The sequence below is a fragment of the Lissotriton helveticus genome, chromosome 4_1 (assembly GCF_964261635.1).
Source record: "Lissotriton helveticus chromosome 4_1, aLisHel1.1, whole genome shotgun sequence".
NCBI classification, from domain to species: domain Eukaryota; kingdom Metazoa; phylum Chordata; class Amphibia; order Caudata; family Salamandridae; genus Lissotriton; species Lissotriton helveticus.
The window spans coordinates 1072996172-1073017749 of record NC_136063.1 but is presented as its reverse complement, the minus strand read 5'-3'; positions in this window follow the sequence as shown (position 1 = coordinate 1073017749).

Sequence of the window (21578 nt, the reverse complement as noted above, 5' to 3'; positions counted from 1 at the left end):
ATTTCATCATCATTTTTTTTTTTTTATTTAAATTTCTTTTTTTAAATTTTGTTCAATATTTTTTATTTATTTTTTTAATTTAATTATTTTTTTTTTTTAAATATTGTACGTTCGACTGGTCTGGGGTCATCGTTTTTCATCATAAAATTGATTTTATGGACTCCACCAAAAATGATTCAAAATGTCATCTGGATCGGGCCTCATGTTGAATAACCACTTTTTAAACCCTCACAGTTACCAAAATTGTCCTTTTTACAGAGTTTTGCTTACTCAGAAGCTTCACTTTTGACCAATTTCAGGCACAGAAATCACTTTAAACACACTTATTTTAGTTGAAAAAGTAATAATTCACATCCAACAGTAATTTAAAATCAAAAGATTAAATGTTAAAATTTCATCATCTTTTTTTTATTTTTTTAATTTTGTTCAATATTTTTATTTTATTTTCATTTTTTGTATTTATTTTTTTAAAATATTGTATGTTCGACTGGTCCGGGGTCATAGTTTTTCATCATAAATTGATTTTATGGACTCTACCAAAAATGATTCAAAATGTCATTTGGATCGGGCCTCATGTTGAATAACCACTTTTTAAACCCTCACAGTTACCAAAATTGTCATTTTTACAGAGTTTTGTTTACTCGGAAGCTTCACTTTTGTCCAATTCCAGGCACAGAAATCACTTTAAACACACTTATTTTAGTTGAAAAAGTAATAATTCACATCCAACAGTAATTTAAAGTCAAAAGATTAAATGTTAAAATTTCATCATCTTTTTTTTTTTTTTTTTATTTTGTTCAATATTTTTATTTTATTTTCATTTTTTGTATTTATTTTTTTAAAATATTGTATGTTCGACTGGTCCGGGGTCATAGTTTTTCATCATAAATTGATTTTATGGACTCTACCAAAAATGATTCAAAATGTCATTTGGATCGGGCCTCATGTTGAATAACCACTTTTTAAACCCTCACAGTTACCAAAATTGTCATTTTTACAGAGTTTTGCTTACTCAGAAGCTTCACTTTTGACCAATTTCAGGCACAGAAATCACTTTAAACACACTTATTTTAGTTGAAAAAGTAATAATTCACATCCAACAGTAATTTAAAATCAAAAGATTAAATGTTAAAATTTCATCATCTTTTTTTTATTTTTTTAATTTTGTTCAATATTTTTATTTTATTTTCATTTTTTGTATTTATTTTTTTAAAATATTGTATGTTCGACTGGTCCGGGGTCATAGTTTTTCATCATAAATTGATTTTATGGACTCTACCAAAAATGATTCAAAATGTCATTTGGATCGGGCCTCATGTTGAATAACCACTTTTTAAACCCTCACAGTTACCAAAATTGTCATTTTTACAGAGTTTTGTTTACTCGGAAGCTTCACTTTTGTCCAATTCCAGGCACAGAAATCACTTTAAACACACTTATTTTAGTTGAAAAAGTAATAATTCACATCCAACAGTAATTTAAAGTCAAAAGATTAAATGTTAAAATTTCATCATCTTTTTTTTTTTTTTTTTTATTTTGTTCAATATTTTTATTTTATTTTCATTTTTTGTATTTATTTTTTTAAAATATTGTATGTTCGACTGGTCCGGGGTCATAGTTTTTCATCATAAATTGATTTTATGGACTCTACCAAAAATGATTCAAAATGTCATTTGGATCGGGCCTCATGTTGAATAACCACTTTTTAAACCCTCACAGTTACCAAAATTGTCATTTTTACAGAGTTTTGCTTACTCAGAAGCTTCACTTTTGTCGAATTTCAGGCACAGAAATCACTTTAAACACACTTATTTTAGTTGAAAAAGTAATATTTCACATCCAACAGTAATTTAGAGTCAAAAGATTAAATGTTAAAATTTCATCATCATTTATTTTTTTTTTTTATTTAAATATTTTTTTTTAAATTTTGTTCAATATTTTTTATTTATTTTTTAAATTTAATTTTTTTTATGTTTTAAATATTGTACGTTTGACTGGTCCGGGGTCATCGTTTTTCATCATAAAATTGATTTTATGGACTCCACCAAAAATGATTCAAAATGTCATCTGGATCGGGCCTCATGTTGAATAACAACTTTTTAAACCCTCACAGTTACCAAAATTGTCATTTTTACAGAGTTTTGCTTACTCAGAAGCTTCACTTTTGTCCAATTTCAGGCACAGAAATAACTTTAAACACACTTATTTTAGTTGAAAAAATAATAATTCACATCCAACAGTAATTTAAAGTCAAAAGATTAAATGTAAAAATGTCATCTTTTTTTATTTAAAATTTATTTATTCTTGTTTTTTTTAATTTTGGTTAATATTTTAATTTTTTTATTTATTATTATTATTTTTTGTATTTTTTTTTTTTTTAAATATTGTACTTTCGACTCGTCCGGGGTCATCGTTTTTCATCATAAAATTGATTTTATGGACTCTACCAAAAATGATTCAAAATGTCATTTGGATCGGGCCTCATGTTGAATAACCACTTTTTAAACCCTCACAGTTACCAAAATTGTCATTTTTACAGTTTTGTTTACTCCGAAGCTTCACTTTTGTCCAATTCCAGGCACAGAAATCACTTTAAACACACTTATTTTAGTTGAAAAAGTAATAATTCACATCCAACAGTAATTTAAAGTCAAAAGATTAAAAGTTAAAATTTCATTATCTTTTTGTTTTTTTTTAATTTTGTTCAATATTTTTATTTTATTTTAATTTTTTGTATTTTTTTTTTTTAATATTGTATGTTCGACTGGTCCGGGGTCATAGTTTTTCATCATAAAATTGATTTTATGGACTCTACCAAAAATGATTCAAAATGTCATTTGGATCGGGCCTCATGTTGAATAAATACTTTTTAAACCCTCACAGTTACCAAAATTGTCATTTTTACAGAGTTTTTCTTACTCAGAAGCTTCACTTTTGTCCAATTTCAGGCACCGAAATCACTTTAAACACACTTATTTTAGTTGAAAAAGTAATAATTCACATCCAACAGTAATTTAAAGTCAAAAGATTAAATGTTAAAATTTCATCATCTTTTTTTTTTTTTTTAAATTTAAATATATTTTTTTTAATTTTGTTCAATATTTTTTATTTATTTTTTAAATGTAAATTATTATTTTTTTTTTAAATATTGTACGTTTGACTGGTCCGGGGTCATCGTTTTTCATCATAAAATTGATTTTATGGACTCCACCAAAAATGATTCAAAATGTCATCTGGATCGGGCCTCATGTTGAATAACCACTTTTTAAACCCTCACAGTTACCAAAATTGTCATTTTTACAGAGTTTTGCTTACTCAGAAGCTTCACTTTTGTCCAATTTCAGGCACAGAAATCACTTTAAACACACTTATTTTAGTTGGAAAAATAATAATTCACATCCAACAGTAATTTAAAGTCAAAAGATTAAATGTTAAAATTTCATGATCTTTTTTTATTTTTTTTTATTTTGTTCAATATTTTTATTTTATTTTTTTTGTATTTATTTTTTTTAAATATTGTATGTTCGACTGGTCCGGGGTCATCGTTTTTCATCATAAAATTGATTTTATGGACTCTACCAAAAATGATTCAAAATGTCATTTGGATCGGGCCTCATGTTGAATAACCACTTTTTAAACCCTCACAGTTACCAAAATTGTCATTTTTACAGTTTTGTTTACTCAGAAGCTTCACTTTTGTCCAATTCCAGGCACAGAAATCACTTTAAACACACTTATTTTAGTTGAAAAAGTAATAATTCACATCCAAAAGTAATTTAAAGTCAAAAGATTAAAAGTTAAAATTTCATTATCTTTTTTTATTTTTATTTTGTTCAATATTTTTATTTTATTTTCATTTTTTGTATTTTTTTTTTTTAATATTGTATGTTCGACTGGTCCGGGGTCATAGTTTTTCATCATAAAATTGATTTTATGGACTCTACCAAAAATTATTCAAAATGTCATTTGGATCGGGCCTCATGTTGAATAAATACTTTTTAAACCCTCACAGTTACCAAAATTGTCATTTTTACAGAGTTTTGCTTACTCAGAAGCTTCTCTTTTGTCCAATTTCAGGCACAGAAATCACTTTAAACACACTTATTTTAGTTGAAAAAGTAATAATTCACATCCAACAGTAATTTAAAGTCAAAAGATTAAATGTTCAAATTTCATCATCTTTTTTTTTTTTTTTTATTTATATATTTTTTTTTAATTTTGTTCAATATTTTTTTTTTTTTTTTATTTAATTATTATTATTTTTTAAATATTGTACGTTCGACTGGTCCGGGGTCATAGTTTTTCATCATAAAATTGATTTTATGGGCTCTACCAAAAATGATTCAAAATGTCATTTGGATCGGGCCTCATGTTGAATAACCACTTTTTAAACCCTCACAGTTACCAAAATTGTCATTTTTACAGAGTTTTGTTTACTCGGAAGCTTCACTTTTGTCCAATTCCAGGCACAGAAATCACTTTAAACACACTTATTTTAGTTGAAAAAGTAATAATTCACATCCAACAGTAATTTAAAGTCAAAAGATTAAATGTTAAAATTTCATCATCTTTTTTTTTATTTTTTTTTATTTTGGTTAATATATATTTTTTTTTTATTTATTATTATTTTTTTTTTTTTGTATTTTTTTTTTTAATATTGTACGTTTGACTGGTCCGGGGTCATAGTTTTTCATCATAAAATTGATTTTATGGACTCTACCAAAAATGATTCAAAATGTCATTTGGATCGGGCCTCATGTTGAATAAATACTTTTTAAACCCTCACAGTTACCAAAATTGTCATTTTTACAGAGTTTTGCTTACTCAGAAGCTTCTCTTTTGTCCAATTTCAGGCACAGAAATCACTTTAAACACACTTATTTTAGTTGAAAAAGTAATAATTCACATCCAACAGTAATTTAAAGTCAAAAAATTAAATGTTAAAATTTCATCATCTTTTATTTTTTTTTTTAATTTAAATATATTTTTTTTAAATTTTGTTCAATATTTTTATTCATTTTTTTTATTTAAATTTTTTTTTTTTAAATATTGTACATTTGACTGGTCCGGGGTCATCGTTTTTCATCATAAAATTGATTTTATGGACTCTACCAAAAATGATTCAAAATGTCATTTGGATCGGGCCTCATGTTGAATAACCACTTTTTAAACCCTCACAGTTACCAAAATTGTCATTTTTACAGTTTTGTTTACTCAGAAGCTTCACTTTTGTCCAATTCCAGGCACAGAAATCACTTTAATTGCACTTATTTTAGTTGAAAAAGTAATAATTCACATCCAACAGTAATTTAAAGTCAAAAGATTAAAAGTTAAAATGTCATTATCTTTTTTTTTTTTTTTTTATTTTGTTCAATATTTTTATTTTATTTTCATTTTTTGTATTTGTTTTTTTTTATATTGTATGTTCGACTGGTCCGGGGTCATAGTTTTTCATCATAAAATTGATTTTATGGACTCTACCAAAAATGATTCAAAATGTCATTTGGATCGGGCCTCATGTTGAATAAATACTTTTTAAACCCTCACAGTTACCAAAATTGTCATTTTTACAGAGTTTTGCTTACTCAGAAGCTTCACTTTTGTCCAATTTCAGGCACAGAAATCACTTTAAACACACTTATTTTAGTTGAAAAAGTAATAATTCACATCCAACAGTAATTTAAAGTCAAAAGATTAAATGTTAAAATTTCATCATCTTTTTTTTTATTTTTTTTATTTAAATATTTTTTTTTAATTTTGTTCAATATTTTTTATTTATTTTTTAAATGTAAATTATTATTTTTTTTTAAATATTGTACGTTTGACTGGTCCGGGGTCATCGTTTTTCATCATAAAATTGATTTTATGGACTCCACCAAAAATGATTCAAAATGTCATCTGGATCGGGCCTCATGTTGAATAAATACTTTTTAAACCCTCACAGTTACCAAAATTGTCATTTTTACAGAGTTTTGCTTACTCAGAAGCTTCTCTTTTGTCCAATTTCAGGCACAGAAATCACTTTAAACACACTTATTTTAGTTGAAAAAGTAATAATTCACATCCAACAGTAATTTAAAGTCAAAAGATTAAATGTTAAAATTTCATCATCTTTTTTTTATTTATTTTTTTATTTTGGTTAATATATATTTTTTTTTTATTTATTATTATTTTTTTTTTTTTGTATTTTTTTTTTTAATATTGTACGTTCGACTGGTCCGGGGTCATCGTTTTTCATCATAAAATTGATTTTATGGACTCTACCAAAAATGATTCAAAATGTCATTTGGATCGGGCCTCATGTTGAATAACCACTTTTTAAACCCTCACAGTTACCAAAATTGTCATTTTTACAGAGTTTTGCTTACTCAGAAGCTTCACTTTTGTCCAATTTCAGGCACAGAAATCACTTTAAACACACTTATTTTAGTTGGAAAAATAATAATTCACATCCAACAGTAATTTAAAGTCAAAAGATTAAATGTTAAAATTTCATGATCTTTTTTTATTTTTTTTTATTTTGTTCAATATTTTTATTTTATTTTTTTTGTATTTTTTTTTTTAATATTGTATGTTCGACTGGTCCGGGGTCATCGTTTTTCATCATAAAATTGATTTTATGGACTCTACCAAAAATGATTCAAAATGTCATTTGGATCGGGCCTCATGTTGAATAACCACTTTTTAAACCCTCACAGTTACCAAAATTGTCATTTTTACAGTTTTGTTTACTCAGAAGCTTCACTTTTGTCCAATTCCAGGCACAGAAATCACTTTAAACACACTTATTTTAGTTGAAAAAGTAATAATTCACATCCAACAGTAATTTAAAGTCAAAAGATTAAAAGTTAAAATTTCATTATCTTTTTTTTTTTTTTATTTTGTTCAATATTTTTATTTTATTTTCATTTTTTGTATTTTTTTTTTTTAATATTGTATGTTCGACTGGTCCGGGGTCATAGTTTTTCATCATAAAATTGATTTTATGGACTCTACCAAAAATGATTCAAAATGTCATTTGGATCGGGCCTCATGTTGAATAAATACTTTTTAAACCCTCACAGTTACCAAAATTGTCATTTTTACAGAGTTTTGCTTACTCAGAAGCTTCTCTTTTGTCCAATTTCAGGCACAGAAATCACTTTAAACACACTTATTTTAGTTGAAAAAGTAATAATTCACATCCAACAGTAATTTAAAGTCAAAAGATTAAATGTTAAAATTTCATCATCTTTTTTTTATTTTTTTTATTTAAATATTTTTTTTTAATTTTGTTCAATATTTTTTATTTATTTTTTAAATTTAATTATTATTTTTTTTTAAATGTTGTACGTTCGACTGGTCCGGGGTCATCGTTTTTCATCATAAAATTGATTTTATGGACTCTACCAAAAATGATTCAAAATGTCATTTGGATCGGGCCTCATGTTGAATAACCACTTTTTAAACCCTCACAGTTACCAAAATTGTCATTTTTACAGAGTTTTGCTTACTCAGAAGCTTCACTTTTGACCAATTTCAGGCACAGAAATCACTTTAAACACACTTATTTTAGTTGAAAGAGTAATAATTCACATCCAACAGTAATTTAAAGTCAAAAGATTAAATGTTAAAATTTCATTATCTTTTTTTTTTTGTTCAATATTTTTATTTTATTTTATTTTTTTTATTTTGTTTTTGTAAAATACTGTATGTTCGACTGGTCCGGGGTCATAGTTTTTCATCATAAAATTGATTTTATGGACTCTACCAAAAATGATTCAAAATGTCATTTGGATCGGGCCTCATGTTGAATAAATACTTTTTAAACCCTCACAGTTACCAAAATTGTCATTTTTACAGAGTTTTGCTTACTCAGAAGCTTCTCTTTTGTCCAATTTCAGGCACAGAAATCACTTTAAACACACTTATTTTAGTTGAAAAAGTAATAATTCACATCCAACAGTAATTTAAAGTCAAAAAATTAAATGTTAAAATTTCATCATCTTTTTTTTTTTTTTTAAATTTATATATATATTTTTTTAATTTTGTTCAATATTTTTATTCATTTTTTAAATTTAATGTTTTTTTTTTTTTAAATATTGTACATTTGACTGGTCCGGGGTCATCGTTTTTCATCATAAAATTGATTTTATGGACTCCACCAAAAATGATTCAAAATGTCATCTGGATCGGGCCTCATGTTGAATAACCACTTTTTAAACCCTCACAGTTACCAAAATTGTCATTTTTACAGAGTTTTGCTTACTCAGAAGCTTCACTTTTGTCCAATTTCAGGCACAGAAATCACTTTAAACACACTTATTTTAGTTGAAAAAATAATAATTCACATCCAACAGTAATTTAAAGTCAAAAGATTAAATGTTAAAATTTCATTATCTTTTTTTTTTTTTTTTAATTTTGTTCAATATTTTTATTATATTTTAATTTTTTGTATTATTTTTTTTTAATATTGTATGTTCGACTGGTCCGGGGTCATAGTTTTTCATCATAAAATTGATTTTATGGACTCTACCAAAAATGATTCAAAATGTCATTTGGATCGGGCCTCATGTTGAATAAATACTTTTTAAACCCTCACAGTTACCAAAATTGTCATTTTTACAGAGTTTTGCTTACTCAGAAGCTTCACTTTTGTCCAATTTCAGGCACAGAAATCACTTTAAACACACTTATTTTAGTTGAAAAAGTAATAATTCACATCCAACAGTAATTTAAAGTCAAAAGATTAAATGTTAAAATTTCATCATCATTTTTTTTTTTTTAATTTAAATATTTTTTTTTAAATTTTGTTCAATATTTTTTTTTTTTTTTTTAAATTACATTTTTTTTTTTTAATATTGTACGTTTGACTGGTCCGGGGTCATCGTTTTTCATCATAAAATTGATTTTATGGACTCCACCAAAAATGATTCAAAATGTCATCTGGATCGGGCCTCATGTTGAATAACCACTTTTTAAACCCTCACAGTTACCAAAATTGTCATTTTTACAGAGTTTTGCTTACTCAGAAGCTTCACTTTTGTCCAATTTCTGGCACAGAAATCACTTTAAACACACTTATTTTAGTTGAAAAAGTAATAATTCACATCCAACAGTAATTTAAAGTCAAAAGATTAAATGTTAAAATTTCATCATCATTTTTTTTTTTTAAATTTAAATATTTTTTTTTAAATTTAGTTCAATATTTTTTATTTATTTTTTTAATTAAATTTTTTTTTTTTTAAATATTGTACGTTTGACTGGTCCGGGGTCATCGTTTTTCATCATAAAATTGATTTTATGGACTCCACCAAAAATGATTCAAAATGTCATTTGGATCGGGCCTCATGTTGAATAACCACTTTTTAAACCCTCACAGTTACCAAAATTGACATTTTTACAGTTTTGTTTACTCTGAAGCTTCACTTTTGTCCAATTCCAGGCACAGAAATCACTTTAAACACACTTATTTTAGTTGAAAAAGTAATAATTCACATCCAACAGTAATTTAAAGTCAAAAGATTAAATGTTAAAATTTCATCATCTTTTTTTTTTATTTTTTTATTTAAATATTTTTTTTTTAAATTTTGTTCAATATTTTTATTCATTTTTTAAATTTAATTTTTTTTTTTTTAAATATTGTACATTTGACTGGTCCGGGGTCATCGTTTTTCATCATAAAATTGATTTTATGGACTCTACCAAAAATGATTCAAAATGTCATTTGGATCGGGCCTCATGTTGAATAACCACTTTTTAAACCCTCACAGTTACCAAAATTGTCATTTTTACAGTTTTGTTTACTCAGAAGCTTCACTTTTGTCCAATTCCAGGCACAGAAATCACTTTAAATGCACTTATTTTAGTTGAAAAAGTAATAATTCACATCCAACAGTAATTTAAAGTCAAAAGATTAAAAGTTAAAATCTCATTATCTTTTTTTTTTTTTTTTAATTTTGTTCAATATTTTTATTTTATTTTCATTTTTTGTATTTGTTTTTTTTTATATTGTATGTTCGACTGGTCCGGGGTCATAGTTTTTCATCATAAAATTGATTTTATGGACTCTACCAAAAATGATTCAAAATGTCATTTGGATCGGGCCTCATGTTGAATAAATACTTTTTAAACCCTCACAGTTACCAAAATTGTCATTTTTACAGAGTTTTGCTTACTCAGAAGCTTCACTTTTGTCCAATTTCAGGCACAGAAATCACTTTAAACACACTTATTTTAGTTGAAAAAGTAATAATTCACATCCAACAGTAATTTAAAGTCAAAAGATTAAATGTTAAAATGTCATCATCTTTTTTTTTATTTTTTTTATTTAAATATTTTTTTTTAATTTTGTTCAATATTTTTTATTTATTTTTTAAATTTAATTATTATTTTTTTTTAAATGTTGTACGTTCGACTGGTCCGGGGTCATCGTTTTTCATCATAAAATTGATTTTATGGGCTCTACCAAAAATGATTCAAAATGTCATTTGGATCGGGCCTCATGTTGAATAACCACTTTTTAAACCCTCACAGTTACCAAAATTGTCATTTTTACAGAGTTTTGTTTACTCGGAAGCTTCACTTTTGTCCAATTCCAGGCACAGAAATCACTTTAAACACACTTATTTTAGTTGAAAAAGTAATAATTCACATCCAACAGTAATTTAAAGTCAAAAGATTAAAAGTTAAAATTTCATTATCTTTTTTTTTTTTTTATTTTGTTCAATATTTTTATTTTATTTTCATTTTTTGTATTTTTTTTTTTAATATTGTATGTTCGACTGGTCCGGGGTCATAGTTTTTCATCATAAAATTGATTTTATGGACTCTACCAAAAATGATTCAAAATGTCATTTGGATCGGGCCTCATGTTGAATAAATACTTTTTAAACCCTCACAGTTACCAAAATTGTCATTTTTACAGAGTTTTGCTTACTCAGAAGCTTCTCTTTTGTCCAATTTCAGGCACAGAAATCACTTTAAACACACTTATTTTAGTTGAAAAAGTAATAATTCACATCCAACAGTAATTTAAAGTCAAAAGATTAAATGTTCAAATTTCATCATCTTTTTTTTTTTTTTTTTATTTATATATTTTTTTTTAATTTTGTTCAATATTTTTTTATTTTATTTATTTAATTATTATTATTTTTTAAATATTGTACGTTCGACTGGTCTGGGGTCATAGTTTTTCATCATAAAATTGATTTTATGGGCTCTACCAAAAATGATTCAAAATGTCATTTGGATCGGGCCTCATGTTGAATAACCACTTTTTAAACCCTCACAGTTACCAAAATTGTCATTTTTACAGAGTTTTGTTTACTCGGAAGCTTCACTTTTGTCCAATTCCAGGCACAGAAATCACTTTAAACACACTTATTTTAGTTGAAAAAGTAATAATTCACATCCAACAGTAATTTAAAGTCAAAAGATTAAATGTTAAAATTTCATCATCTTTTTTATTTTATTTTTTTATTTTGGTTAATATATATATTTTTTTTATTTATTATTATTATTTTTTTTTTGTATTTTTTTTTTTTAATATTGTACGTTCGACTGGTCCGGGGTCATCGTTTTTCATCATAAAATTGATTTTATGGACTCTACCAAAAATGATTCAAAATGTCATTTGGATCGGGCCTCATGTTGAATAACCACTTTTTAAACCCTCACAGTTACCAAAATTGTCATTTTTACAGAGTTTTGCTTACTCAGAAGCTTCACTTTTGACCAATTTCAGGCACAGAAATCACTTTAAACACACTTATTTTAGTTGAAAGAGTAATAATTCACATCCAACAGTAATTTAAAGTCAAAAGATTAAATGTTAAAATTTCATTATCTTTTTTTTTTTTAATTTTGTTCAATATTTGTATTTTATTTTATTTTTTTCTTTATTTTTTTAAAATACTGTATGTTCGACTGGTCCGGGGTCATAGTTTTTCATCATAAAATTGATTTTATGGACTCTACCAAAAATGATTCAAAATGTCATTTGGATCGGGCCTCATGTTGAATAAATACTTTTTAAACCCTCACAGTTACCAAAATTGTCATTTTTACAGAGTTTTGCTTACTCAGAAGCTTCTCTTTTGTCCAATTTCAGGCACAGAAATCACTTTAAACACACTTATTTTAGTTGAAAAAGTAATAATTCACATCCAACAGTAATTTAAAGTCAAAAAATTAAATGTTAAAATTTCATCATCTTTTTTTTTTTTTTTTATTTAAATATTTTTTTTTTAAATTTTGTTCAATATTTTTATTCATTTTTTAATTTTTTTTTTTTTTTTTTTAAATATTGTACATTTGACTGGTCCGGGGTCATCGTTTTTCATCATAAAATTGATTTTATGGACTCTACCAAAAATGATTCAAAATGTCATTTGGATCGGGCCTCATGTTGAATAACCACTTTTTAAACCCTCACAGTTACCAAAATTGTCATTTTTACAGTTTTGTTTACTCAGAAGCTTCACTTTTGTCCAATTCCAGGCACAGAAATCACTTTAAATGCACTTATTTTAGTTGAAAAAGTAATAATTCACATCCAACAGTAATTTAAAGTCAAAAGATTAAAAGTTAAAATCTCATTATCTTTTTTTTTTTTTTTTTATTTTGTTCAATATTTTTATTTTATTTTCATTTTTTGTATTTGTTTTTTTTTTATATTGTATGTTCGACTGGTCCGGGGTCATAGTTTTTCATCATAAAATTGATTTTATGGACTCTACCAAAAATGATTCAAAATGTCATTTGGATCGGGCCTCATGTTGAATAAATACTTTTTAAACCCTCACAGTTACCAAAATTGTCATTTTTACAGAGTTTTGCTTACTCAGAAGCTTCACTTTTGTCCAATTTCAGGCACAGAAATCACTTTAAACACACTTATTTTAGTTGAAAAAGTAATAATTCACATCCAACAGTAATTTAAAGTCAAAAGATTAAATGTTAAAATTTCATCATCTTTTTTTTATTTTTTTTATTTAAATATTTTTTTTTAATTTTGTTCAATATTTTTTATTTATTTTTTAAATTTAATTATTATTTTTTTTTAAATGTTGTACGTTCGACTGGTCCGGGGTCATCGTTTTTCATCATAAAATTGATTTTATGGGCTCTACCAAAAATGATTCAAAATGTCATTTGGATCGGGCCTCATGTTGAATAACCACTTTTTAAACCCTCACAGTTACCAAAATTGTCATTTTTACAGAGTTTTGTTTACTCGGAAGCTTCACTTTTGTCCAATTCCAGGCACAGAAATCACTTTAAACACACTTATTTTAGTTGAAAAAGTAATAATTCACATCCAACAGTAATTTAAAGTCAAAAGATAAAATGTTAAAATTTCATCATCTTTTTTTTATTTTATTTTTTTATTTTGGTTAATATATATATTTTTTTATTTATTATTATTTTTTTTTTTGTATTTTTTTTTTTTAAATATTGTACGTTCGACTGGTCCGGGGTCATCGTTTTTCATCATAAAATTGATTTTATGGACTCTACCAAAAATGATTCAAAATGTCATTTGGATCGGGCCTCATGTTGAATAACCACTTTTTAAACCCTCACAGTTACCAAAATTGTCATTTTTACAGAGTTTTGCTTACTCAGAAGCTTCTCTTTTGTCCAATTTCAGGCACAGAAATCACTTTAAACACACTTATTTTAGTTGAAAAAGTAATAATTCACATCCAACAGTAATTTAAAGTCAAAAAATTAAATGTTAAAATTTCATCATCTTTTTTTTTTTTTTTTAAATTTATATATATATTTTTTTAATTTTGTTCAATATTTTTATTCATTTTTTAAATTTAATGTTTTTTTTTTTTAAATATTGTACATTTGACTGGTCCGGGGTCATCGTTTTTCATCATAAAATTGATTTTATGGACTCCACCAAAAATGATTCAAAATGTCATCTGGATCGGGCCTCATGTTGAATAACCACTTTTTAAACCCTCACAGTTACCAAAATTGTCATTTTTACAGAGTTTTGCTTACTCAGAAGCTTCACTTTTGTCCAATTTCAGGCACAGAAATCACTTTAAACACACTTATTTTAGTTGAAAAAATAATAATTCACATCCAACAGTAATTTAAAGTCAAAAGATTAAATGTTAAAATTTCATTATCTTTTTTTTTTTTTTTAATTTTGTTCAATATTTTTATTATATTTTAATTTTTTGTATTATTTTTTTTTAATATTGTATGTTCGACTGGTCCGGGGTCATAGTTTTTCATCATAAAATTGATTTTATGGACTCTACCAAAAATGATTCAAAATGTCATTTGGATCGGGCCTCATGTTGAATAAATACTTTTTAAACCCTCACAGTTACCAAAATTGTCATTTTTACAGAGTTTTGCTTACTCAGAAGCTTCACTTTTGTCCAATTTCAGGCACAGAAATCACTTTAAACACACTTATTTTAGTTGAAAAAGTAATAATTCACATCCAACAGTAATTTAAAGTCAAAAGATTAAATGTTAAAATTTCATCATCATTTTTTTTTTTTAAATTTAAATATTTTTTTTTAAATTTTGTTCAATATTTTTTTTTTTTTTTTAAATTACATTTTTTTTTTTTTAATATTGTACGTTTGACTGGTCCGGGGTCATCGTTTTTCATCATAAAATTGATTTTATGGACTCCACCAAAAATGATTCAAAATGTCATCTGGATCGGGCCTCATGTTGAATAACCACTTTTTAAACCCTCACAGTTACCAAAATTGTCATTTTTACAGAGTTTTGCTTACTCAGAAGCTTCACTTTTGTCCAATTTCTGGCACAGAAATCACTTTAAACACACTTATTTTAGTTGAAAAAGTAATAATTCACATCCAACAGTAATTTAAAGTCAAAAGATTAAATGTTAAAATTTCATCATCATTTTTTTTTTTTAAATTTAAATATTTTTTTTTAAATTTAGTTCAATATTTTTTATTTTTTTTTTAATTAAATTTTTTTTTTTTTTAAATATTGTACGTTTGACTGGTCCGGGGTCATCGTTTTTCATCATAAAATTGATTTTATGGACTCCACCAAAAATGATTCAAAATGTCATTTGGATCGGGCCTCATGTTGAATAACCACTTTTTAAACCCTCACAGTTACCAAAATTGACATTTTTACAGTTTTGTTTACTCTGAAGCTTCACTTTTGTCCAATTCCAGGCACAGAAATCACTTTAAACACACTTATTTTAGTTGAAAAAGTAATAATTCACATCCAACAGTAATTTAAAGTCAAAAGATTAAATGTTAAATTTCATCATCTTTTTTTAAAATTTTTTTATTTAAATATTTTTTTTTTAAATTTTGTTCAATATTTTTATTCATTTTTTAAATTAAATTTTTTTTTTTTTAAATATTGTACATTTGACTGGTCCGGGGTCATCGTTTTTCATCATAAAATTGATTTTATGGACTCTACCAAAAATGATTCAAAATGTCATTTGGATCGGGCCTCATGTTGAATAACCACTTTTTAAACCCTCACAGTTACCAAAATTGTCATTTTTACAGTTTTGTTTACTCAGAAGCTTCACTTTTGTCCAATTCCAGGCACAGAAATCACTTTAAATGCACTTATTTTAGTTGAAAAAGTAATAATTCACATCCAACAGTAATTTAAAGTCAAAAGATTAAAAGTTAAAATCTCATTATCTTTTTTTTTTTTTTTTAATTTTGTTCAATATTTTTATTTTATTTTCATTTTTTGTATTTGTTTTTTTTTATATTGTATGTTCGACTGGTCCGGGGTCATAGTTTTTCATCATAAAATTGATTTTATGGACTCTACCAAAAATGATTCAAAATGTCATTTGGATCGGGCCTCATGTTGAATAAATACTTTTTAAACCCTCACAGTTACCAAAATTGTCATTTTTACAGAGTTTTGCTTACTCAGAAGCTTCACTTTTGTCCAATTTCAGGCACAGAAATCACTTTAAACACACTTATTTTAGTTGAAAAAGTAATAATTCACATCCAACAGTAATTTAAAGTCAAAAGATTAAATGTTAAAATTTCATCATCTTTTTTTTTATTTTTTTTATTTAAATATTTTTTTTTAATTTTGTTCAATATTTTTTATTTATTTTTTAAATTTAATTATTATTTTTTTTTAAATGTTGTACGTTCGACTGGTCCGGGGTCATCGTTTTTCATCATAAAATTGATTTTATGGGCTCTACCAAAAATGATTCAAAATGTCATTTGGATCGGGCCTCATGTTGAATAACCACTTTTTAAACCCTCACAGTTACCAAAATTGTCATTTTTACAGAGTTTTGTTTACTCGGAAGCTTCACTTTTGTCCAATTCCAGGCACAGAAATCACTTTAAACACACTTATTTTAGTTGAAAAAGTAATAATTCACATCCAACAGTAATTTAAAGTCAAAAGATAAAATGTTAAAATTTCATCATCTTTTTTTTATTTTATTTTTTTATTTTGGTTAATATATATATTTTTTTATTTATTATTATTTTTTTTTTGTATTTTTTTTTTTTTAAATATTGTACGTTCGACTGGTCCGGGGTCATCGTTTTTCATCATAAAATTGATTTTATGGACTCTACCAAAAATGATTCAAAATGTCATTTGGATCGGGCCTCATGTTGAATAACCACTTTTTAAACCCTCACAGTTACCAAAATTGTCATTTTTACAGAGTTTTGCTTACTCAGAAGCTTCACTTTTGACCAATTTCAGGCACAGAAATCACTTTAAACACACTTATTTTAGTTGAAAGAGTAATAATTCACATCCAACAGTAATTTAAAGTCAAAAGATTAAATGTTAAAATTTCATAATCTTTTTTTTTTTTTTTTTGTTCAATATTTTTATTTTATTTTATTTTTTTTATTTTGTTTTTTTAAAATACTGTATGTTCGACTGGTCCGGGGTCATAGTTTTTCATCATAAAATTGATTTTATGGACTCTACCAAAAATGATTCAAAATGTCATTTGGATCGGGCCTCATGTTGAATAAATACTTTTTAAACCCTCACAGTTACCAAAATTGTCATTTTTACAGAGTTTTGCTTACTCAGAAGCTTCTCTTTTGTCCAATTTCAGGCACAGAAATCACTTTAAACACACTTATTTTAGTTGAAAAAGTAATAATTCACATCCAACAGTAATTTAAAGTCAAAAAATTAAATGTTAAAATTTCATCATCTTTTTTTTTTTTTTTTTAATTTATATATATATTTTTTTAATTTTGTTCAATATTTTTATTCATTTTTTAAATTTAATGTTTTTTTTTTTTAAATATTGTACATTTGACTGGTCCGGGGTCATCGTTTTTCATCATAAAATTGATTTTATGGACTCCACCAAAAATGATTCAAAATGTCATCTGGATCGGGCCTCATGTTGAATAACCACTTTTTAAACCCTCACAGTTACCAAAATTGTCATTTTTACAGAGTTTTGCTTACTCAGAAGCTTCACTTTTGTCCAATTTCAGGCACAGAAATCACTTTAAACACACTTATTTTAGTTGAAAAAATAATAATTCACATCCAACAGTAATTTAAAGTCAAAAGATTAAATGTTAAAATTTCATTATCTTTTTTTTTTTTTTTTAATTTTGTTCAATATTTTTATTATATTTTCATTTTTTGTATTATTTTTTTTTAATATTGTATGTTCGACTGGTCCGGGGTCATAGTTTTTCATCATAAAATTGATTTTATGGACTCTACCAAAAATGATTCAAAATGTCATTTGGATCGGGCCTCATGTTGAATAAATACTTTTTAAACCCTCACAGTTACCAAAATTGTCATTTTTACAGAGTTTTGCTTACTCAGAAGCTTCACTTTTGTCCAATTTCAGGCACAGAAATCACTTTAAACACACTTATTTTAGTTGAAAAAGTAATAATTCACATCCAACAGTAATTTAAAGTCAAAAGATTAAATGTTAAAATTTCATCATCTTTTTTTTAAAAAAAAATTTTTTTATTTTTTTTTATTTTGGTTAATATTTTAATTTTTTTACTTATTATTATTATTTTTTTGTATTTTTTTTTAAATATTGTACGTTCGACTGGTCCGGGGTCATCGTTTTTCATCATAAAATTGATTTTATGGACTCTACCAAAAATGATTCAAAATGTCATTTGGATCGGGCCTCATGTTGAATAACCACTTTTTAAACCCTCACAGTTACCAAAATTGTCATTTTTACAGAGTTTTGCTTACTCAGAAGCTTCACTTTTGTCCAATTTCTGGCACAGAAATCACTTTAAACACACTTATTTTAGTTGAAAAAGTAATAATTCACATCCAACAGTAATTTAAAGTCAAAAGATTAAATGTTAAAATTTCATCATCATTTTTTTTTTTAAATTTAAATATTTTTTTTTAAATTTAGTTCAATATTTTTTTATTTTTTTTAAATTAAATTTTTTTTTTTTTTTAAATATTGTACGTTTGACTGGTCCGGGGTCATCGTTTTTCATCATAAAATTGATTTTATGGACTCCACCAAAAATGATTCAAAATGTCATTTGGATCGGGCCTCATGTTGAATAACCACTTTTTAAACCCTCACAGTTACCAAAATTGACATTTTTACAGTTTTGTTTACTCTGAAGCTTCACTTTTGTCCAATTCCAGGCACAGAAATCACTTTAAACACACTTATTTTAGTTGAAAAAGTAATAATTCACATCCAACAGTAATTTAAAGTCAAAAGATTAAATGTTAAAATTTCATCATCTTTTTTTTTTATTTTTTTATTTAAATATTATTTTTTAAAATTTTGTTCAATATTTTTATTCATTTTTTAAATTTAATTTTTTTTTTTTTAAATATTGTACATTTGACTGGTCCGGGGTCATCGTTTTTCATCATAAAATTGATTTTATGGACTCTACCAAAAATGATTCAAAATGTCATTTGGATCGGGCCTCATGTTGAATAACCACTTTTTAAACCCTCACAGTTACCAAAATTGTCATTTTTACAGTTTTGTTTACTCAGAAGCTTCACTTTTGTCCAATTCCAGGCACAGAAATCACTTTAAATGCACTTATTTTAGTTGAAAAAGTAATAATTCACATCCAACAGTAATTTAAAGTCAAAAGATTAAAAAGTTAAAATGTCATTATCTTTTTTTTTTTTTTTATTTTGTTCAATATTTTTATTTTATTTTCATTTTTTGTATTTGTTTTTTTTTTATATTGTATGTTCGACTGGTCCGGGGTCATAGTTTTTCATCATAAAATTGATTTTATGGACTCTACCAAAAATGATTCAAAATGTCATTTGGATCGGGCCTCATGTTGAATAAATACTTTTTAAACCCTCACAGTTACCAAAATTGTCATTTTTACAGAGTTTTGCTTACTCAGAAGCTTCACTTTTGTCCAATTTCAGGCACAGAAATCACTTTAAACACACTTATTTTAGTTGAAAGAGTAATAATTCACATCCAACAGTAATTTAAAGTCAAAAGATTAAATGTTAAAATTTCATCATCTTTTTTTTTTTATTTTTTTTATTTTGGTTAATATATATTTTTTTTTTCATTTATTATTATTTTTTTTTTTTTGTATTTTTTTTTTTAATATTGTACGTTCGACTGGTCCGGGGTCATCGTTTTTCATCATAAAATTGATTTTATGGACTCTACCAAAAATGATTCAAAATGTCATTTGGATCGGGCCTCATGTTGAATAGCCACTTTTTAAACCCTCACAGTTACCAAAATTGTCATTTTTACAGAGTTTTGCTTACTCAGAAGCTTCACTTTTGACCAATTTCAGGCACAGAAATCACTTTAAACACACTTATTTTAGTTGAAAGAGTAATAATTCACATCCAACAGTAATTTAAAGTCAAAAGATTAAATGTTAAAATTTCATTATCTTTTTTTTTTTTTTTATTTTGTTCAATATTTTTATTTTATTTATTTTTTTTTTTTTTTAAATACTGTATGTTCGACTGGTCCGGGGTCATAGTTTTTCATCATAAAATTGATTTTATGGACTCTACCAAAAATGATTCAAAATGTCATTTGGATCGGTCCTCATGTTGAATAAATACTTTTTAAACCCTCACAGTTACCAAAATTGTCATTTTTACAGAGTTTTGCTTACTCAGAAGCTTCTCTTTTGTCCAATTTCAGGCACAGAAATCACTTTAAACACACTTATTTTAGTTGAAAAAGTAATAATTCACATCCAACAGTAATTTAAAGTCAAAAAATTAAATGTTAAAATTTCATCATCTTTTTTTTATTTTTTTTTATTTATATATATTTTTTTTTAATTTTGTTCAATATTTTTATTCATTTTTTAAATGTAATTTTTTTTTATTTTAAATATTGTACATTTGACTGGTCCGGGGTCATCGTTTTTCATCATAAAATTGATTTTATGGACTCCACCAAAAATGATTCAAAATGTCATCTGGATCGGGCCTCATGTTGAATAACCACTTTTTAAACCCTCACAGTTACCAAAATTGTCATTTTTACAGAGTTTTGCTTACTCAGAAGCTTCACTTTTGTCCAATTTCAGGCACAGAAATCACTTTAAACACACTTATTTTAGTTGAAAAAATAATAATTCACATCCAACAGTAATTTAAAGTCAAAAGATTAAATGTTAAAATTTCATTATCTTTTTTTTTTTTTTTCAATTTTGTTCAATATTTTTATTATATTTTCATTTTTTGTATTATTTTTTTTTAATATTGTATGTTCGACTGGTCCGGGGTCATAGTTTTTCATCATAAAATTGATTTTATGGACTCTACCAAAAATGATTCAAAATGTCATTTGGATCGGGCCTCATGTTGAATAAATACTTTTTAAACCCTCACAGTTACCAAAATTGTCATTTTTACAGAGTTTTGCTTACTCAGAAGCTTCACTTTTGTCCAATTTCAGGCACAGAAATCACTTTAAACACACTATTTTAGTTGAAAAAGTAATAATTCACATCCAAAAGTAATTTAAAGTCAAAAGATTAAATGTTAAAATTTCATCATCATTTTTTTTTTTTTTAATTTAAATATTTTTTTTAAAATTTTGTTCAATATTTTTATTTTATTTTTTAAATTAAATTTTTTTTTTTTTAAATATTGTACGTTTGACTGGTCCGGGGTCATCGTTTTTCATCATAAAATTGATTTTATGGACTCCACCAAAAATGATTCAAAATGTCATCTGGATCGGGCCTCATGTTGAATAACCACTTTTTAAACCCTCACAGTTACCAAAATTGTCATTTTTACAGAGTTTTGCTTACTCAGAAGCTTCACTTTTGTCCAATTTCAGGCACAGAAATCACTTTAAACACACTTATTTTAGTTGAAAAAGTAATAATTCACATCCAACAGTAATTTAAAGTCAAAAGATTAAATGTTAAAATTTCATCATCATTTTTTTTTTTTTTTATTTAAATTTCTTTTTTTAAATTTTGTTCAATATTTTTTATTTATTTTTTTAATTTCATTATTTTTTTTTTTTAAATATTGTACGTTCGACTGGTCTGGGGTCATCGTTTTTCATCATAAAATTGATTTTATGGACTCCACCAAAAATGATTCAAAAT